This window comes from Megalopta genalis, chromosome 11 (assembly GCF_051020955.1).
Source record: "Megalopta genalis isolate 19385.01 chromosome 11, iyMegGena1_principal, whole genome shotgun sequence".
NCBI classification, from domain to species: Eukaryota; Metazoa; Arthropoda; class Insecta; order Hymenoptera; family Halictidae; genus Megalopta; species Megalopta genalis.
The window spans coordinates 1976425-1992091 of NC_135023.1; positions in this window are offsets into that span (position 1 = coordinate 1976425).

Below are 15667 nucleotides of genomic sequence, written 5' to 3' on the forward strand. Positions count from 1 at the left end.
AAGAGCAGAGCAGAGAAGAGCAGAGCAGAGCAGTGCAGAGCAGAGCAGAGCAGTGCAGAGAAGAGCAGAGAAGTGCAGAGCAGGTCAGAGCAGAGCAGAGCAGAGAAGGGCCGTGCAGATCAGAGAAGAGCAGAGCAGAAAAGGGCAGAGCAGAGCAGAGCAGAGAAGAGCAGAGCAGAGAAGAGCAGAGCAGAGCAAAGAAGAACAGAGCAGAGAATAGAAGAGCAGAGCAGAGCAGGGCAGAGCAGAGAACAGCAGAGCAGAGAAATGCAGAGCAGAGCAGAGCAGAGCAGAGCAGAGCAGAGCAGTGCAGAGCAGGGAAGAGCAGAGAAGAGCAGAGATGAGCAGAGAAGAGCGGAGAAGAGCGGAGAAGAGCAGAGCAAAGCAGAGAAGAGCAGAGGAGAGAAGAGGAGAGAAGAGCAGACAGATCAGAGCAGAGAAGAGCAGAGAAGCGCGGAGCAGAGAAGAACAGAGAAGAGCACAGCAGAGCAGAGCAGAGAAGTGCAGAGCAGAGGAGAGCAGAGCAGAGAAGAGCAGAGCAGAGCAGAGCAGAGTAGAGCAGAGCAGAGCAGAACAGAGCAAAGAAGAACAGTGCAGAGCAGAGAAGAGCAGAGAAGAGCAGAGAAGAGCAGGGCAGAGAAGAGCAGAGAAAAGCAGAACAGAGCAGCGCAGGGCAGAGAAGAGCAGAGCAGAGCAGTGCAGAGCAGAGCAGAGCAGTGCAGAGAAGAGCAGAGAAGAGCAGAGCAGAGCAGAAAAGGGCAGAGCAGAGCAGAGCAGAGAAGAGCAGAGCAGAGTAGAGCAGAGAACAGTGCAGAGCAGAGAAGAGCAGAGCAAAGAAGAACAGAGCAGAGCAGAGAAGAGCAGAGCAGAGCAGAGAAGAACAGAGCAGAGCAGAGAAGAGAAGAGCAGGGCAGAGCAGTGCAGAGCAGAGAAGAGCAGAAGAGAGCAGAGCAGGGCAGAGAAGAGAAGAGCAGAGCAGGGAAGGTCAGAGAAGAGCAGGGAAGAGCAGAGCATAGGAGTGCAGAGCAGAGAAGAACAGAGAAGAGCAGAGCAGAGAAGAGCAGAGCAGAGCAGAGCAGAGAAGTGCAGAGCAGAGAAGAGCAGAGAAGAGCAGAGATGAGCAGAGAAGAGCGGAGAAGAGCAGTTCAGAGCAGAGCAGAGAAGAGCAGAGAAGGGCAGAGCAGAGCATAGAAGAGCAGAAGAGAGCAGAGCAGGGCAGATATGAGAAGAGCAGACCAGAGAAGGGCAGAGAAGAGCAGAGGACCAGAGCAGAGGAGTGCAGAGAAGAAAAGAGCGGAGTAGAGCAGAGCAGAGCAGAGAAGAGCAGAGAAGAGCAGAGAAGAGTAGAGAAGAGGACAGGGGAGCAGAGAAGAGCAGAGAAGAGCAGAGCAGAGCAGAGAAGAGCAGAACAGAGCAGAGCAGGGCAGAGAAGAGAAGAGCAGAGCAGGGAAGGTCAGAGAAGAGCAGAGAAGAGCATAGCAGAGGAGAGGAGAGCAGATCAGATCAGAGCAGAGTAGAGCAGAGCAGGGCTGAGAAGAGCAGAGCAGAGCGGGGCAGAGAAGAGCAGAGCAGAGAAGAGCAGAGAAGAGAAGTGCAGAGCAGAGAAGAGCAGAGCAGAGCAGAGAAGAGCAGACCACTGAAGAGCATAGAAGAGCAGATCAGAGCAGAGAAGAGCAGAGCAGACCACTGAAGAGCAGAGAAGAGCAGAGCAGAGCAGAGCAGTGCAGAGCAGAGCAGAGAAGAGCAGAGAAGGGCAGAGCAGTGCAGAGAAGAGCAGAACAGAGCAGAGCAGGGCAGATAAGAGAAGAGCAGACCAGAGAAGGGCAGAGAAGAGCAGAGGAGCAGAGCAGAGGAGTGCAGAGAAGAAAAGAGCGGAGTAGAGCAGAGCAGAGCAGAGAAGTGCAGAGCAGAGCAGAGCAGAGTAGAGCAGAGCAGAGCAGAACAGAGCAAAGAAGAACAGTGCAGAGCAGAGAAGAGCAGAGAAGAGAAGAGCAGAGCAGAGAAGAGAAGAGCAGAGCAGAGAAGAGCAGAGAAGAGCAGAGAAAAGCAGAGGAGAGCAGCGCAGGGCAGAGAAGAGCAGAGCAGAGCAGTGCAGAGCAGAGAACAGCAGAGAAAAGCAGAGCAGAGCAGAGAAGAGCAGTGCAGAGCGGAGCAGAGAAGAGCAGAGCAGGGAAGAGCAGAGCAGAGCAGTGCAGAGCAGAGAAGAGAAGAGCAGAGAAGAGCAGAGCAGAGCAGAGCAGTGCAGAGCAGAGCAGAGCAAAGAAGAACAGTGCAGAGCAGAGAAGAGCAGAGAAGAGAAGAGCAGAGCAGAGCAGAGCAGAGCGGAGCAGAGAAGAGCAGAGCAGAGAAGAGCAGAGCAGAGCAGTGCAGAGCAGAGCAGAGCAGTGCAGAGAAGAGCAGAGAAGTGCAGAGCAGGTCAGAGCAGAGCAGAGCAGAGAAGGGCCGTGCAGATCAGAGAAGAGCAGAGCAGAAAAGGGCAGAGCAGAGCAGAGCAGAGAAGAGCAGAGCAGAGAAGAGCAGAGCAGAGCAAAGAAGAACAGAGCAGAGAATAGAAGAGCAGAGCAGAGCAGGGCAGAGCAGAGAACAGCAGAGCAGAGAAATGCAGAGCAGAGCAGAGCAGAGCAGAGCAGAGCAGAGCAGTGCAGAGCAGGGAAGAGCAGAGAAGAGCAGAGCAGAGAAGAGCAGAGAAGAGCAGAGCAGAGCAGAGGAGAGGGGAGCAGATCAGAGCAGAGCAGAGTAGAGCAGAGCAGGGCAGAGAAGAGCAGAGAAGAGCAGAGAAGAGCTGAGAAGAGTTGAGAAGTGCACAGAAGAGCAGAGAAGAGCAGAGAAGAGGACAGTGGAGCAGAGATGAGCAGAGAAGAGCAGAGCAGAGAAGAGCAGCGCATAGCAGAGAAGAGCAGAGCAGGGCAGAGAAGAGCCGAGCAGAGAAGAGCAGAGAAGAGCAGAGAAGAGAAGTGCAGAGTAGAGAAGAGCAGGCCAGAGCAGAGCAGACCACTGAAGAGCACAGAAGAGAAGAGCAGAGCAGAGCAGTGAATAGCAGAGCAGAGAAGAGTAGGGCCGAGCAGAGCAGAGACGAGCAGAGCAGAAAGGGGCAGAGCAGAGCATAGCAGAGAAGAAAAGAGCAGAGTAGAGCAGAGCAGAGCAGAGAACAGCAGAGAAAAGCAGAGCAGAGCAGAGCAGAGAAGAGCAGAGCAGAGAAGAGCAGATCAGAGCAGTGCAGATCACAGAAGAGGAGAGCAGAGAAGAGCAGAGCAGAGAAGAGCAGAGCAGAGCAGAGCAGTGCAGAGCAGAGAAGAGCAGGGTAGAGCACAGCAGAGGAGTGCAGAGAAGAAAAGAGCGGGGAAGAGCAGAGCAGAGAAGAGCAGAGCAGAGCAGTGAAGAGCAGAGAAAAGCAGATCAGACGAGCGCAGGGCAGAGAAAAGCAGAGCAGAGAAGAGCAGAGCAGAGAAGAGAAGAGCAGACCAGAACAGAGCAGACCACTGAAGAGCAGAGAAGAGAAGAGCAGGGCAGAGCAGTGCAGAGCAGAGAAGAGCAGAAGAGAGCAGATCAGGGCAGAGAAGAGAAGAGCAGAGCAGGGAAGGTCAGAGAAGAGCAGGGAAGAGCAGAGCATAGGAGTGCAGAGCAGAGAAGAACAGAGAAGAGCAGAGCAGAGAAGAGCAGAGCAGAGCAGAGCAGAGAAGTGCAGAGCAGAGAAGAGCAGAGCAGAGAAGAGCAGAGCAGAGAAGAGCAGAGCAGAGCAGAGCAGAGTAGAGCAGAGCAGAGCAGAACAGAGCAAAGAAGAACAGTGCAGAGCAGAGAAGAGCAGAGAAGAGCAGAGAAGAGCAGAGCAGAGAAGAGCAGAGAAGAGCAGAGAAAAGCAGAGCAGAGCAGCGCAGGGCAGAGAAGAGCAGAGCAGAGAAGAGCAGAGCAGAGCAGTGCAGAGCAGAGCAGAGCAGAGCATAGCAGAGCAGAGAAGAGCAGAGAAGAGCAGAGACGAGCAGAGCAGAGCAGAGCAGAGCAGAGCAGAGAAGAGCAGAGATGAGCAGAGAAGAGCGGAGACGAGCAGAGCAGAGCAGAGCAGAGCAGAGCAGAGCAGAGCAGAGCAGAGAAGAGCAGAGCAGAGAAGAGCAGAGAAGAGCAGAGAAGAGCAGAGAAGAGCAGAGAAGAGCAGAGCAGAGAAGAGCAGAGCAGAGACGAGCAGAGCAGAGCAGAGCAGAGCAGAGCAGAGAAGAGCAGAGCAGAGAAGAGCAGGGCAGAGAAGAGCAGAGAAGAGCATAGCAGAGCAGAGAAGAGCAGAGAAGAGAAGAGCAGAGAAGAGAAGAGCAGAGCAGGGCAGAGAAGAGCAGAGCAGAGCAGAGCAGAGCAGAGCAGAGACGAGCAGAGAAGAGCAGAGAAGAGCAGAGCAGAGCAGAGCAGAGAAGAGCAGAGAAGAGCAGAGATGAGCAGAGAAGAGCAGAGCAGAGAAGAGCAGGGCAGAGAAGAGCAGAGATGAGCAGAGAAGAGCGGAGAAGAGCAGAGCAAAGCAGAGAAGAGCAGAGGAGAGAAGAGGAGAGAAGAGCAGACAGATCAGAGCAGAGAAGAGCAGAGAAGAGCGGAGCAGAGAAGAACAGAGAAGAGCACAGCAGAGCAGAGCAGAGAAGTGCAGAGCAGAGGAGAGCAGAGCAGAGAAGAGCAGAGAAGAGCAGAGCAGAGCAGAGCAGAGTAGAGCAGAGCAGAGCAGAACAGAGCAAAGAAGAACAGTGCAGAGCAGAGAAGAGCAGAGAAGAGCAGAGCAGAGAAGAGCAGAGAAAAGCAGAACAGAGCAGCGCAGGGCAGAGAAGAGCAGAGCAGAGCAGTGCAGAGCAGAGCAGAGCAGTGCAGAGAAGAGCAGAGAAGAGCAGAGCAGGTCAGAGAAGAGCAGAGCAGAGAAGGGCCGAGCAGATCAGAGAAGAGCAGAGCAGAGCAGAAAAGGGCAGAGCAGAGAAGAGCAGAGCAGAGCAGAGAAGAGCAGAACAGAGCAGAGCAGGGCAGAGAAGAGAAGAGAAGAGCAGGGAAGGTCAGAGAAGAGCTGAGAAGAGCAGAGCATAGGAGTGCAGAGCAGAGAAGAACAGAGAAGAGCAGAGAAGAGCAGAGCATAGCAGAGCAGATAAGTGCAGAGCAGAGAAGAGCAGAGCAGAGAAGAGCAGAGCAGAGCAGTGCAGAGCAGAGAACAGCAGAGCAGAGAAGAGCAGAGCAGAGCAGAGCAGTGCAGTGCAGAGCAGTGCAGAGCAGGGATGAGCAGAGAAGAGCAGAGAAGAGCAGAGCAGAGCAGAGCAGAGGAGAGGAGAGCAGATCAGAGCAGAGCAGAGTAGAGCAGAGCAGGGCAGAGAAGAGCAGAGAAGAGCAGAGAAGAGTTGAGAAGGGGAGAGCAGAGCGGAGCAGGGAAGAGCAGAGCAGTACAGAGCAGAGCAGACAAGAGCAGAGGAGAGCAGAGCAGAGAAGGTCAGAGAAGAGCAGAGAAGAGCAGAGCAGAGCAGAGAAGAGCAGAGAACAGCAGAGAAGAGCAGAGCAGAGCAGAATGGAGCAGAGAAGAGCAGAGCAGAGCAGACCAGAGCAAAGAAGTGCATATAAGTGCAGAGAAGAGCAGAGGAAAGCAGAGGAGAGCATTGCAGAGCTGAGCAGAGAAGAGCAGAGAAGAGCAGGGAAGAGCAGGGAAGAGCAGAGAAGAGCAGAGAAGAGCAGAGAAGAGCAGAGAAGTGCAGAGCAGAGGAGTGCGGAGCAGAGAAGAGCGAAGAAGTGAAGAGCAGAGCAGAGCAGAGCAGAACAGAGCAGAGAAGAGCGGACAAGAGCAGAACAGATCAGAGCAGAGCAGAGCAGATCAGAGCATAGCAGAGCAGGGCAGAGAAGTGCAGAGCAGAGAAGAGCAGAGCAGAGAAGAGCAGAGAAGAGCAGAGACGAGCAGAGCAGAGCAGAGAAGAGCAGAGAAGAGCAGAGCAGAGAAGAGCAGAGAAGAGCAGAGATGAGCAGAGAAGAGCGGAGAAGAGCAGAGCAAAGCAGAGAAGAGCAGAGGAGAGAAGAGGAGAGAAGAGCAGACAGATCAGAGCAGAGAAGAGCAGAGAAGAGCGGAGCAGAGAAGAACAGAGAAGAGCACAGCAGAGCAGAGCAGAGAAGTGCAGAGCAGAGGAGAGCAGAGCAGAGAAGAGCAGAGAAGAGCAGAGCAGAGCAGAGCAGAGTAGAGCAGAGCAGAGCAGAACAGAGCAAAGAAGAACAGTGCAGAGCAGAGAAGAGCAGAGAAGAGCAGAGCAGAGAAGAGCAGAGAAAAGCAGAACAGAGCAGCGCAGGGCAGAGAAGAGCAGAGCAGAGCAGTGCAGAGCAGAGCAGAGCAGTGCAGAGAAGAGCAGAGAAGAGCAGAGCAGGTCAGAGAAGAGCAGAGCAGAGAAGGGCCGAGCAGATCAGAGAAGAGCAGAGCAGAGCAGAAAAGGGCAGAGCAGAGAAGAGCAGAGCAGAGTAGAGCAGAGAACAGTGCAGAGCAGAGAAGAGCAGAGCAAAGAAGAACAGAGCAGAGCAGAGCAGAGGAGAGCAGAGCAGAGAAGAGCAGAGAAGAGCAGAGCAGAGCAGAGCAGAGTAGAGCAGAGCAGAGCAGAACAGAGCAAAGAAGAACAGTGCAGAGCAGAGAAGAGCAGAGAAGAGCAGAGCAGAGAAGAGCAGAGAAAAGCAGAACAGAGCAGCGCAGGGCAGAGAAGAGCAGAGCAGAGCAGTGCAGAGCAGAGCAGAGCAGTGCAGAGAAGAGCAGAGAAGAGCAGAGCAGGTCAGAGAAGAGCAGAGCAGAGAAGGGCCGAGCAGATCAGAGAAGAGCAGAGCAGAGCAGAAAAGGGCAGAGCAGAGAAGAGCAGAGCAGAGTAGAGCAGAGAACAGTGCAGAGCAGAGAAGAGCAGAGCAAAGAAGAACAGAGCAGAGCAGAGAAGAGCAGAGCAGAGCAGAGAAGAGCAGAACAGAGCAGAGCAGGGCAGAGAAGAGAAGAGAAGAGCAGGGAAGGTCAGAGAAGAGCTGAGAAGAGCAGAGCATAGGAGTGCAGAGCAGAGAAGAACAGAGAAGAGCAGAGAAGAGCAGAGCATAGCAGAGCAGATAAGTGCAGAGCAGAGAAGAGCAGAGAAGAGCAGAGCAGAGAAGAGCAGAGCAGAGCAGTGCAGAGCAGAGAACAGCAGAGCAGAGAAGAGCAGAGCAGAGCAGAGCAGTGCAGTGCAGAGCAGTGCAGAGCAGGGAAGAGCAGAGAAGAGCAGAGAAGAGCAGAGCAGAGCAGAGCAGAGGAGAGGAGAGCAGATCAGAGCAGAGCAGAGTAGAGCAGAGCAGGGCAGAGAAGAGCAGAGAAGAGCAGAGCAGAGCAGAGCAGAGCAGAGCAGAGAAGAGCAGAGCAGAGAAGAGCAGAGAAGAGCAGACAAGAGCAGAGAAGAGCAGAGCAGAGAAGAGCAGAGCAGAGACGAGCAGAGCAGAGCAGAGCAGAGCAGAGAAGAGCAGAGCAGAGTAGAGCAGGGCAGAGAAGAGCAGAGAAGAGCAGAGAAGAGAAGAGCAGAGAAGAGAAGAGCAGAGCAGAGCAGAGCAGGGCAGAGAAGAGCAGAGCAGAGCAGAGCAGAGACGAGCAGAGCAGAGCAGAGAAGAGCAGAGAAGAGCAGAGCAGAGAAGAGAAGAGCAGAGCAGAGAAGAGCAGAGAAAAGCAGAGGAGAGCAGCGCAGGGCAGAGAAGAGCAGAGCAGAGCAGTGCAGAGCAGAGAACAGCAGAGAAAAGCAGAGCAGAGCAGAGCAGAGAAGAGCAGTGCAGAGCGGAGCAGAGAAGAGCAGAGCAGGGAAGAGCAGAGCAGAGCAGTGCAGAGCAGAGAAGAGAAGAGCAGAGAAGAGCAGAGAAGAGCAGAGCAGAGCAGAGCAGTGCAGAGCAGAGCAGAGCAAAGAAGAACAGTGCAGAGCAGAGAAGAGCAGAGAAGAGAAGAGCAGAGCAGAGCGGAGCAGAGAAGAGCAGAGCAGAGAAGAGCAGAGCAGAGCAGTGCAGAGCAGAGCAGAGCAGTGCAGAGAAGAGCAGAGAAGTGCAGAGCAGGTCAGAGCAGAGCAGAGCAGAGAAGGGCCGTGCAGATCAGAGAAGAGCAGAGCAGAAAAGGGCAGAGCAGAGCAGAGCAGAGAAGAGCAGAGCAGAGAAGAGCAGAGCAGAGCAAAGAAGAACAGAGCAGAGCAGAGAATAGAAGAGCAGAGCAGAGCAGAGCAGAGCAGAGAACAGCAGAGCAGAGAAATGCAGAGCAGAGCAGAGCAGAGCAGAGCACAGCAGTGCAGAGCAGGGAAGAGCAGAGAAGAGCAGAGCAGAGAAGAGCAGAGAAGAGCAGAGCAGATCAGAGCAGAGGAGAGGGGAGCAGATCAGAGCAGAGCAGAGTAGATCAGAGCAGGGCAGAGAAGAGCAGAGAAGAGCAGAGAAGAGCTGAGAAGAGTTGAGAAGTGCACAGAACAGCAGAGAAGAGCAGAGAAGAGCACAGAAGAGCACAGAAGAGCAGAGAATAGCTGAGAAGAGCAGAGAAGAGCAGAGAAGAGCAGAGAAGAGCAGAGAAGCGCAGAGAAGAGTAGAGAAGAGGACAGTGGAGCAGAGAAGAGCAGAGAAGAGCAGAGCAGAGAAGAGCAGCGCATAGGAGAGAAGAGCAGAGCAGGGCAGAGAAGAGCCGAGCAGAGAAGAGCAGAGAAGAGCAGAGAAGAGAAGTGCAGAGTAGAGAAGAGCAGGCCAGAGCAGAGCAGACCACTGAAGAGCACAGAAGAGAAGAGCAGAGCAGAGCAGTGAATAGCAGAGCAGAGAAGAGTAGGGCCGAGCAGAGCAGAGACGAGCAGAGCAGAAAGGGGCAGAGCAGAGCATAGCAGAGAAGAAAAGAGCAGAGTAGAGCAGAGCAGAGCAGAGAACAGCAGAGAAAAGCAGAGCAGAGCAGAGCAGAGAAGAGCAGAGCAGAGAAGAGCAGATCAGAGCAGTGCAGATCACAGAAGAGGAGAGCAGAGAAGAGCAGAGCAGAGCAGAGCAGTGCAGAGCAGAGAAGAGCAGGGTAGAGCACAGCAGAGGAGTGCAGAGAAGAAAAGAGCGGGGAAGAGCAGAGCAGGGAAGAGCAGAGCAGAGCAGTGAAGAGCAGAGAAAAGCAGATCAGACGAGCGCAGGGCAGAGAAAAGCAGAGCAGAGAAGAGCAGAGCAGAGAAGAGAAGAGCAGACCAGAACAGAGCAGACCACTGAAGAGCAGAGAAGAGAAGAGCAGGGCAGAGCAGTGCAGAGCAGAGAAGAGCAGAAGAGAGCAGAGCAGAGCAGAGAAGAGAAGAGCAGAGCAGGGAAGGTCAGAGAAGAGCAGGGAAGAGCAGAGCATAGGAGTGCAGAGCAGAGAAGAACAGAGAAGAGCAGAGCAGAGAAGAGCAGAGCAGAGCAGAGCAGAGAAGTGCAGAGCAGAGAAGAGAAGAGCAGAGCAGAGAAGAGCAGAGCAGAGCAGAGCAGAGTAGAGCAGAGCAGAGCAGAACAGAGCAAAGAAGAACAGTGCAGAGCAGAGAAGAGCAGAGAAGAGCAGAGAGGAGCAGAGCAGAGAAGAGCAGAGAAGAGCAGAGAAAAGCAGAGCAGAGCAGCGCAGGGCAGAGAAGAGCAGAGCAGAGAAGAGCAGAGCAGAGCAGTGCAGAGCAGAGCAGAGCAGAGCATAGCAGAGAAGAGCAGAGACGAGCAGAGCAGAGCAGAGCAGAGCAGAGCAGAGCAGAGCAGAGCAGAGAAGAGCAGAGATGAGCAGAGAAGAGCGGAGACGAGCAGAGCAGAGCAGAGCAGAGCAGAGAAGAGCAGAGCAGAGCAGAGAAGAGCAGAGAAGAGCAGAGAAGAGCAGAGAAGAGCAGAGAAGAGCAGAGAAGAGCAGAGAAGAGCAGAGCAGAGAAGAGCAGAGCAGAGACGAGCAGAGCAGAGCAGAGCAGAGCAGAGAAGAGCAGAGCAGAGAAGAGCAGAGCAGAGAAGAGCAGGGCAGAGAAGAGCAGAGAAGAGCATAGCAGAGCAGAGAAGAGCAGAGAAGAGAAGAGCAGAGCAGAGCAGGGCAGAGAAGAGCAGAGCAGAGCAGAGCAGAGACGAGCAGAGCAGAGCAGAGAAGAGCAGAGAAGAGCAGAGCAGAGAAGAGCAGAGAAGAGCAGAGCAGAGCAGAGAAGAGCAGAGAAGAGCAGAGCAGAGCAGAGCAGAGAAGAGCAGAGAAGAGCAGAGATGAGCAGAGAAGAGCGGAGAAGAGCAGAGCAAAGCAGAGAAGAGCAGAGCAGAGAAGAGCAGGGCAGAGAAGAGCAGAGATGAGCAGAGAAGAGCGGAGAAGAGCAGAGCAAAGCAGAGAAGAGCAGAGGAGAGAAGAGGAGAGAAGAGCAGACAGATCAGAGCAGAGAAGAGCAGAGAAGAGCGGAGCAGAGAAGAACAGAGAAGAGCACAGCAGAGCAGAGCAGAGAAGTGCAGAGCAGAGGAGAGCAGAGCAGAGAAGAGCAGAGAAGAGCAGAGCAGAGCAGAGCAGAGTAGAGCAGAGCAGAGCAGAACAGAGCAAAGAAGAACAGTGCAGAGCAGAGAAGAGCAGAGCAGAGAAGAGCAGAGAAAAGCAGAACAGAGCAGCGCAGGGCAGAGAAGAGCAGAGCAGAGCAGTGCAGAGCAGAGCAGAGCAGTGCAGAGAAGAGCAGAGAAGAGCAGAGCAGGTCAGAGAAGAGCAGAGCAGAGAAGGGCCGAGCAGATCAGAGAAGAGCAGAGCAGAGCAGAAAAGGGCAGAGCAGAGAAGAGCAGAGCAGAGTAGAGCAGAGAACAGTGCAGAGCAGAGAAGAGCAGAGCAAAGAAGAACAGAGCAGAGCAGAGAAGAGCAGAGCAGAGCAGAGAAGAGCAGAACAGAGCAGAGCAGGGCAGAGAAGAGAAGAGAAGAGCAGGGAAGGTCAGAGAAGAGCTGAGAAGAGCAGAGCATAGGAGTGCAGAGCAGAGAAGAACAGAGAAGAGCAGAGAAGAGCAGAGCATAGCAGAGCAGATAAGTGCAGAGCAGAGAAGAGCAGAGAAGAGCAGAGCAGAGAAGAGCAGAGCAGAGACGAGCAGAGCAGAGCAGAGCAGAGCAGAGAAGAGCAGAGCAGAGTAGAGCAGGGCAGAGAAGAGCAGAGAAGAGCATAGCAGAGCAGAGAAGAGCAGAGAAGAGAAGAGCAGAGAAGAGAAGAGCAGAGCAGAGCAGAGCAGGGCAGAGAAGAGCAGAGCAGAGCAGAGCAGAGACGAGCAGAGCAGAGCAGAGAAGAGCAGAGAAGAGCAGAGCAGAGAAGAGAAGAGCAGAGCAGAGAAGAGCAGAGAAAAGCAGAGGAGAGCAGCGCAGGGCAGAGAAGAGCAGAGCAGAGCAGTGCAGAGCAGAGAACAGCAGAGAAAAGCAGAGCAGAGCAGAGCAGAGAAGAGCAGTGCAGAGCGGAGCAGAGAAGAGCAGAGCAGGGAAGAGCAGAGCAGAGCAGTGCAGAGCAGAGAAGAGAAGAGCAGAGAAGAGCAGAGAAGAGCAGAGCAGAGCAGAGCAGTGCAGAGCAGAGCAGAGCAAAGAAGAACAGTGCAGAGCAGAGAAGAGCAGAGAAGAGAAGAGCAGAGCAGAGCGGAGCAGAGAAGAGCAGAGCAGAGAAGAGCAGAGCAGAGCAGTGCAGAGCAGAGCAGAGCAGTGCAGAGAAGAGCAGAGAAGTGCAGAGCAGGTCAGAGCAGAGCAGAGCAGAGAAGGGCCGTGCAGATCAGAGAAGAGCAGAGCAGAAAAGGGCAGAGCAGAGCAGAGCAGAGAAGAGCAGAGCAGAGAAGAGCAGAGCAGAGCAAAGAAGAACAGAGCAGAGCAGAGAATAGAAGAGCAGAGCAGAGCAGAGCAGAGCAGAGAACAGCAGAGCAGAGAAATGCAGAGCAGAGCAGAGCAGAGCAGAGCACAGCAGTGCAGAGCAGGGAAGAGCAGAGAAGAGCAGAGCAGAGAAGAGCAGAGAAGAGCAGAGCAGAGCAGAGCAGAGGAGAGGGGAGCAGATCAGAGCAGAGCAGAGTAGAGCAGAGCAGGGCAGAGAAGAGCAGAGAAGAGCAGAGAAGAGCTGAGAAGAGTTGAGAAGTGCACAGAACAGCAGAGAAGAGCAGAGAAGAGCACAGAAGAGCACAGAAGAGCAGAGAATAGCTGAGAAGAGCAGAGAAGAGCAGAGAAGAGCAGAGAAGAGCAGAGAAGCGCAGAGAAGAGTAGAGAAGAGGACAGTGGAGCAGAGAAGAGCAGAGAAGAGCAGAGCAGAGAAGAGCAGCGCATAGGAGAGAAGAGCAGAGCAGGGCAGAGAAGAGCCGAGCAGAGAAGAGCAGAGAAGAGCAGAGAAGAGAAGTGCAGAGTAGAGAAGAGCAGGCCAGAGCAGAGCAGACCACTGAAGAGCACAGAAGAGAAGAGCAGAGCAGAGCAGTGAATAGCAGAGCAGAGAAGAGTAGGGCCGAGCAGAGCAGAGACGAGCAGAGCAGAAAGGGGCAGAGCAGAGCATAGCAGAGAAGAAAAGAGCAGAGTAGAGCAGAGCAGAGCAGAGAACAGCAGAGAAAAGCAGAGCAGAGCAGAGCAGAGAAGAGCAGAGCAGAGAAGAGCAGATCAGAGCAGTGCAGATCACAGAAGAGGAGAGCAGAGAAGAGCAGAGCAGAGCAGAGCAGTGCAGAGCAGAGAAGAGCAGGGTAGAGCACAGCAGAGGAGTGCAGAGAAGAAAAGAGCGGGGAAGAGCAGAGCAGGGAAGAGCAGAGCAGAGCAGTGAAGAGCAGAGAAAAGCAGATCAGACGAGCGCAGGGCAGAGAAAAGCAGAGCAGAGAAGAGCAGAGCAGAGAAGAGAAGAGCAGACCAGAACAGAGCAGACCACTGAAGAGCAGAGAAGAGAAGAGCAGGGCAGAGCAGTGCAGAGCAGAGAAGAGCAGAAGAGAGCAGAGCAGAGCAGAGAAGAGAAGAGCAGAGCAGGGAAGGTCAGAGAAGAGCAGGGAAGAGCAGAGCATAGGAGTGCAGAGCAGAGAAGAACAGAGAAGAGCAGAGCAGAGAAGAGCAGAGCAGAGCAGAGCAGAGAAGTGCAGAGCAGAGAAGAGAAGAGCAGAGCAGAGAAGAGCAGAGCAGAGCAGAGCAGAGTAGAGCAGAGCAGAGCAGAACAGAGCAAAGAAGAACAGTGCAGAGCAGAGAAGAGCAGAGAAGAGCAGAGAGGAGCAGAGCAGAGAAGAGCAGAGAAGAGCAGAGAAAAGCAGAGCAGAGCAGCGCAGGGCAGAGAAGAGCAGAGCAGAGAAGAGCAGAGCAGAGCAGTGCAGAGCAGAGCAGAGCAGAGCATAGCAGAGCAGAGAAGAGCACAGACGAGCAGAGCAGAGCAGAGCAGAGCAGAGCAGAGCAGAGCAGAGAAGAGCAGAGATGAGCAGAGAAGAGCGGAGACGAGCAGAGCAGAGCAGAGCAGAGCAGAGCAGAGAAGAGCAGAGCAGAGCAGAGAAGAGCAGAGAAGAGCAGAGAAGAGCAGAGAAGAGCAGAGAAGAGCAGAGAAGAGCAGAGAAGAGCAGAGCAGAGAAGAGCAGAGCAGAGACGAGCAGAGCAGAGCAGAGCAGAGCAGAGCAGAGAAGAGCAGAGCAGAGAAGAGCAGAGCAGAGAAGAGCAGGGCAGAGAAGAGCAGAGAAGAGCATAGCAGAGCAGAGAAGAGCAGAGAAGAGAAGAGCAGAGCAGAGCAGGGCAGAGAAGAGCAGAGCAGAGCAGAGCAGAGCAGAGACGAGCAGAGCAGAGCAGAGAAGAGCAGAGAAGAGCAGAGCAGAGAAGAGCAGAGAAGAGCAGAGCAGAGCAGAGAAGAGCAGAGAAGAGCAGAGCAGAGCAGAGAAGAGCAGAGAAGAGCAGAGATGAGCAGAGAAGAGCGGAGAAGAGCAGAGCAAAGCAGAGAAGAGCAGAGCAGAGAAGAGCAGGGCAGAGAAGAGCAGAGATGAGCAGAGAAGAGCGGAGAAGAGCAGAGCAAAGCAGAGAAGAGCAGAGGAGAGAAGAGGAGAGAAGAGCAGACAGATCAGAGCAGAGAAGAGCAGAGAAGAGCGGAGCAGAGAAGAACAGAGAAGAGCACAGCAGAGCAGAGCAGAGAAGTGCAGAGCAGAGGAGAGCAGAGCAGAGAAGAGCAGAGAAGAGCAGAGCAGAGCAGAGCAGAGTAGAGCAGAGCAGAGCAGAACAGAGCAAAGAAGAACAGTGCAGAGCAGAGAAGAGCAGAGCAGAGAAGAGCAGAGAAAAGCAGAACAGAGCAGCGCAGGGCAGAGAAGAGCAGAGCAGAGCAGTGCAGAGCAGAGCAGAGCAGTGCAGAGAAGAGCAGAGAAGAGCAGAGCAGGTCAGAGAAGAGCAGAGCAGAGAAGGGCCGAGCAGATCAGAGAAGAGCAGAGCAGAGCAGAAAAGGGCAGAGCAGAGAAGAGCAGAGCAGAGTAGAGCAGAGAACAGTGCAGAGCAGAGAAGAGCAGAGCAAAGAAGAACAGAGCAGAGCAGAGAAGAGCAGAGCAGAGCAGAGAAGAGCAGAACAGAGCAGAGCAGGGCAGAGAAGAGAAGAGAAGAGCAGGGAAGGTCAGAGAAGAGCTGAGAAGAGCAGAGCATAGGAGTGCAGAGCAGAGAAGAACAGAGAAGAGCAGAGAAGAGCAGAGCATAGCAGAGCAGATAAGTGCAGAGCAGAGAAGAGCAGAGCAGAGAAGAGCAGAGCAGAGCAGTGCAGAGCAGAGAACAGCAGAGCAGAGAAGAGCAGAGCAGAGCAGAGCAGTGCAGTGCAGAGCAGGGAAGAGCAGAGAAGAGCAGAGAAGAGCAGAGCAGAGCAGAGCAGAGGAGAGGAGAGCAGATCAGAGCAGAGCAGAGCAGAGCAGGGCAGAGAAGAGCAGAGAAGAGCAGAGAAGAGCAGAGAAGAGCTGAGAAGGGGAGAGCAGAGCGGAGCAGGGAAGAGCAGAGCAGTACAGAGCAGAGCAGACAAGAGCAGAGGAGAGCAGAGCAGAGAAGGTCAGAGAAGAGCAGAGCAGAGCAGAGAAGAGCAGAGAACAGCAGAGAAGAGGAGAGCAGAGCAGAATGGAGCAGAGAAGAGCAGAGCAGAGCAGACCAGAGCAAAGAAGTGCATATAAGTGCAGAGAAGAGCAGAGGAAAGCAGAGGAGAGCATTGCAGAGCTGAGCAGAGAAGAGCAGAGAAGAGCAGAGAAGAGCAGAGCAGAGAAGAGCAGAGAAGAGCAGAGATGAGCAGAGAAGAGCGGAGAAGAGCAGAGCAAAGCAGAGAAGAGCAGAGCAGAGAAGAGCAGGGCAGAGAAGAGCAGAGAAGAGCAGAGACGAGCAGAGCAGAGCAGAGAAGAGCAGAGAAGAGCAGAGCAGAGAAGAGCAGAGAAGAGCAGAGATGAGCAGAGAAGAGCGGAGAAGAGCGGAGAAGAGCAGAGCAAAGCAGAGAAGAGCAGAGGAGAGAAGAGGAGAGAAGAGCAGACAGATCAGAGCAGAGAAGAGCAGAGAAGCGCGGAGCAGAGAAGAACAGAGAAGAGCACAGCAGAGCAGAGCAGAGAAGTGCAGAGCAGAGGAGAGCAGAGCAGAGTAGAGCAGAGCAGAGCAGAACAGAGCAAAGAAGAACAGTGCAGAGCAGAGAAGAGCAGAGAAGAGCAGAGAAGAGCAGGGCAGAGAAGAGCAGAGAAAAGCAGAACAGAGCAGCGCAGGGCAGAGAAGAGCAGAGCAGAGCAGTGCAGAGCAGAGCAGAGCAGTGCAGAGAAGAGCAGAGAAGAGCAGAGCAGAGCA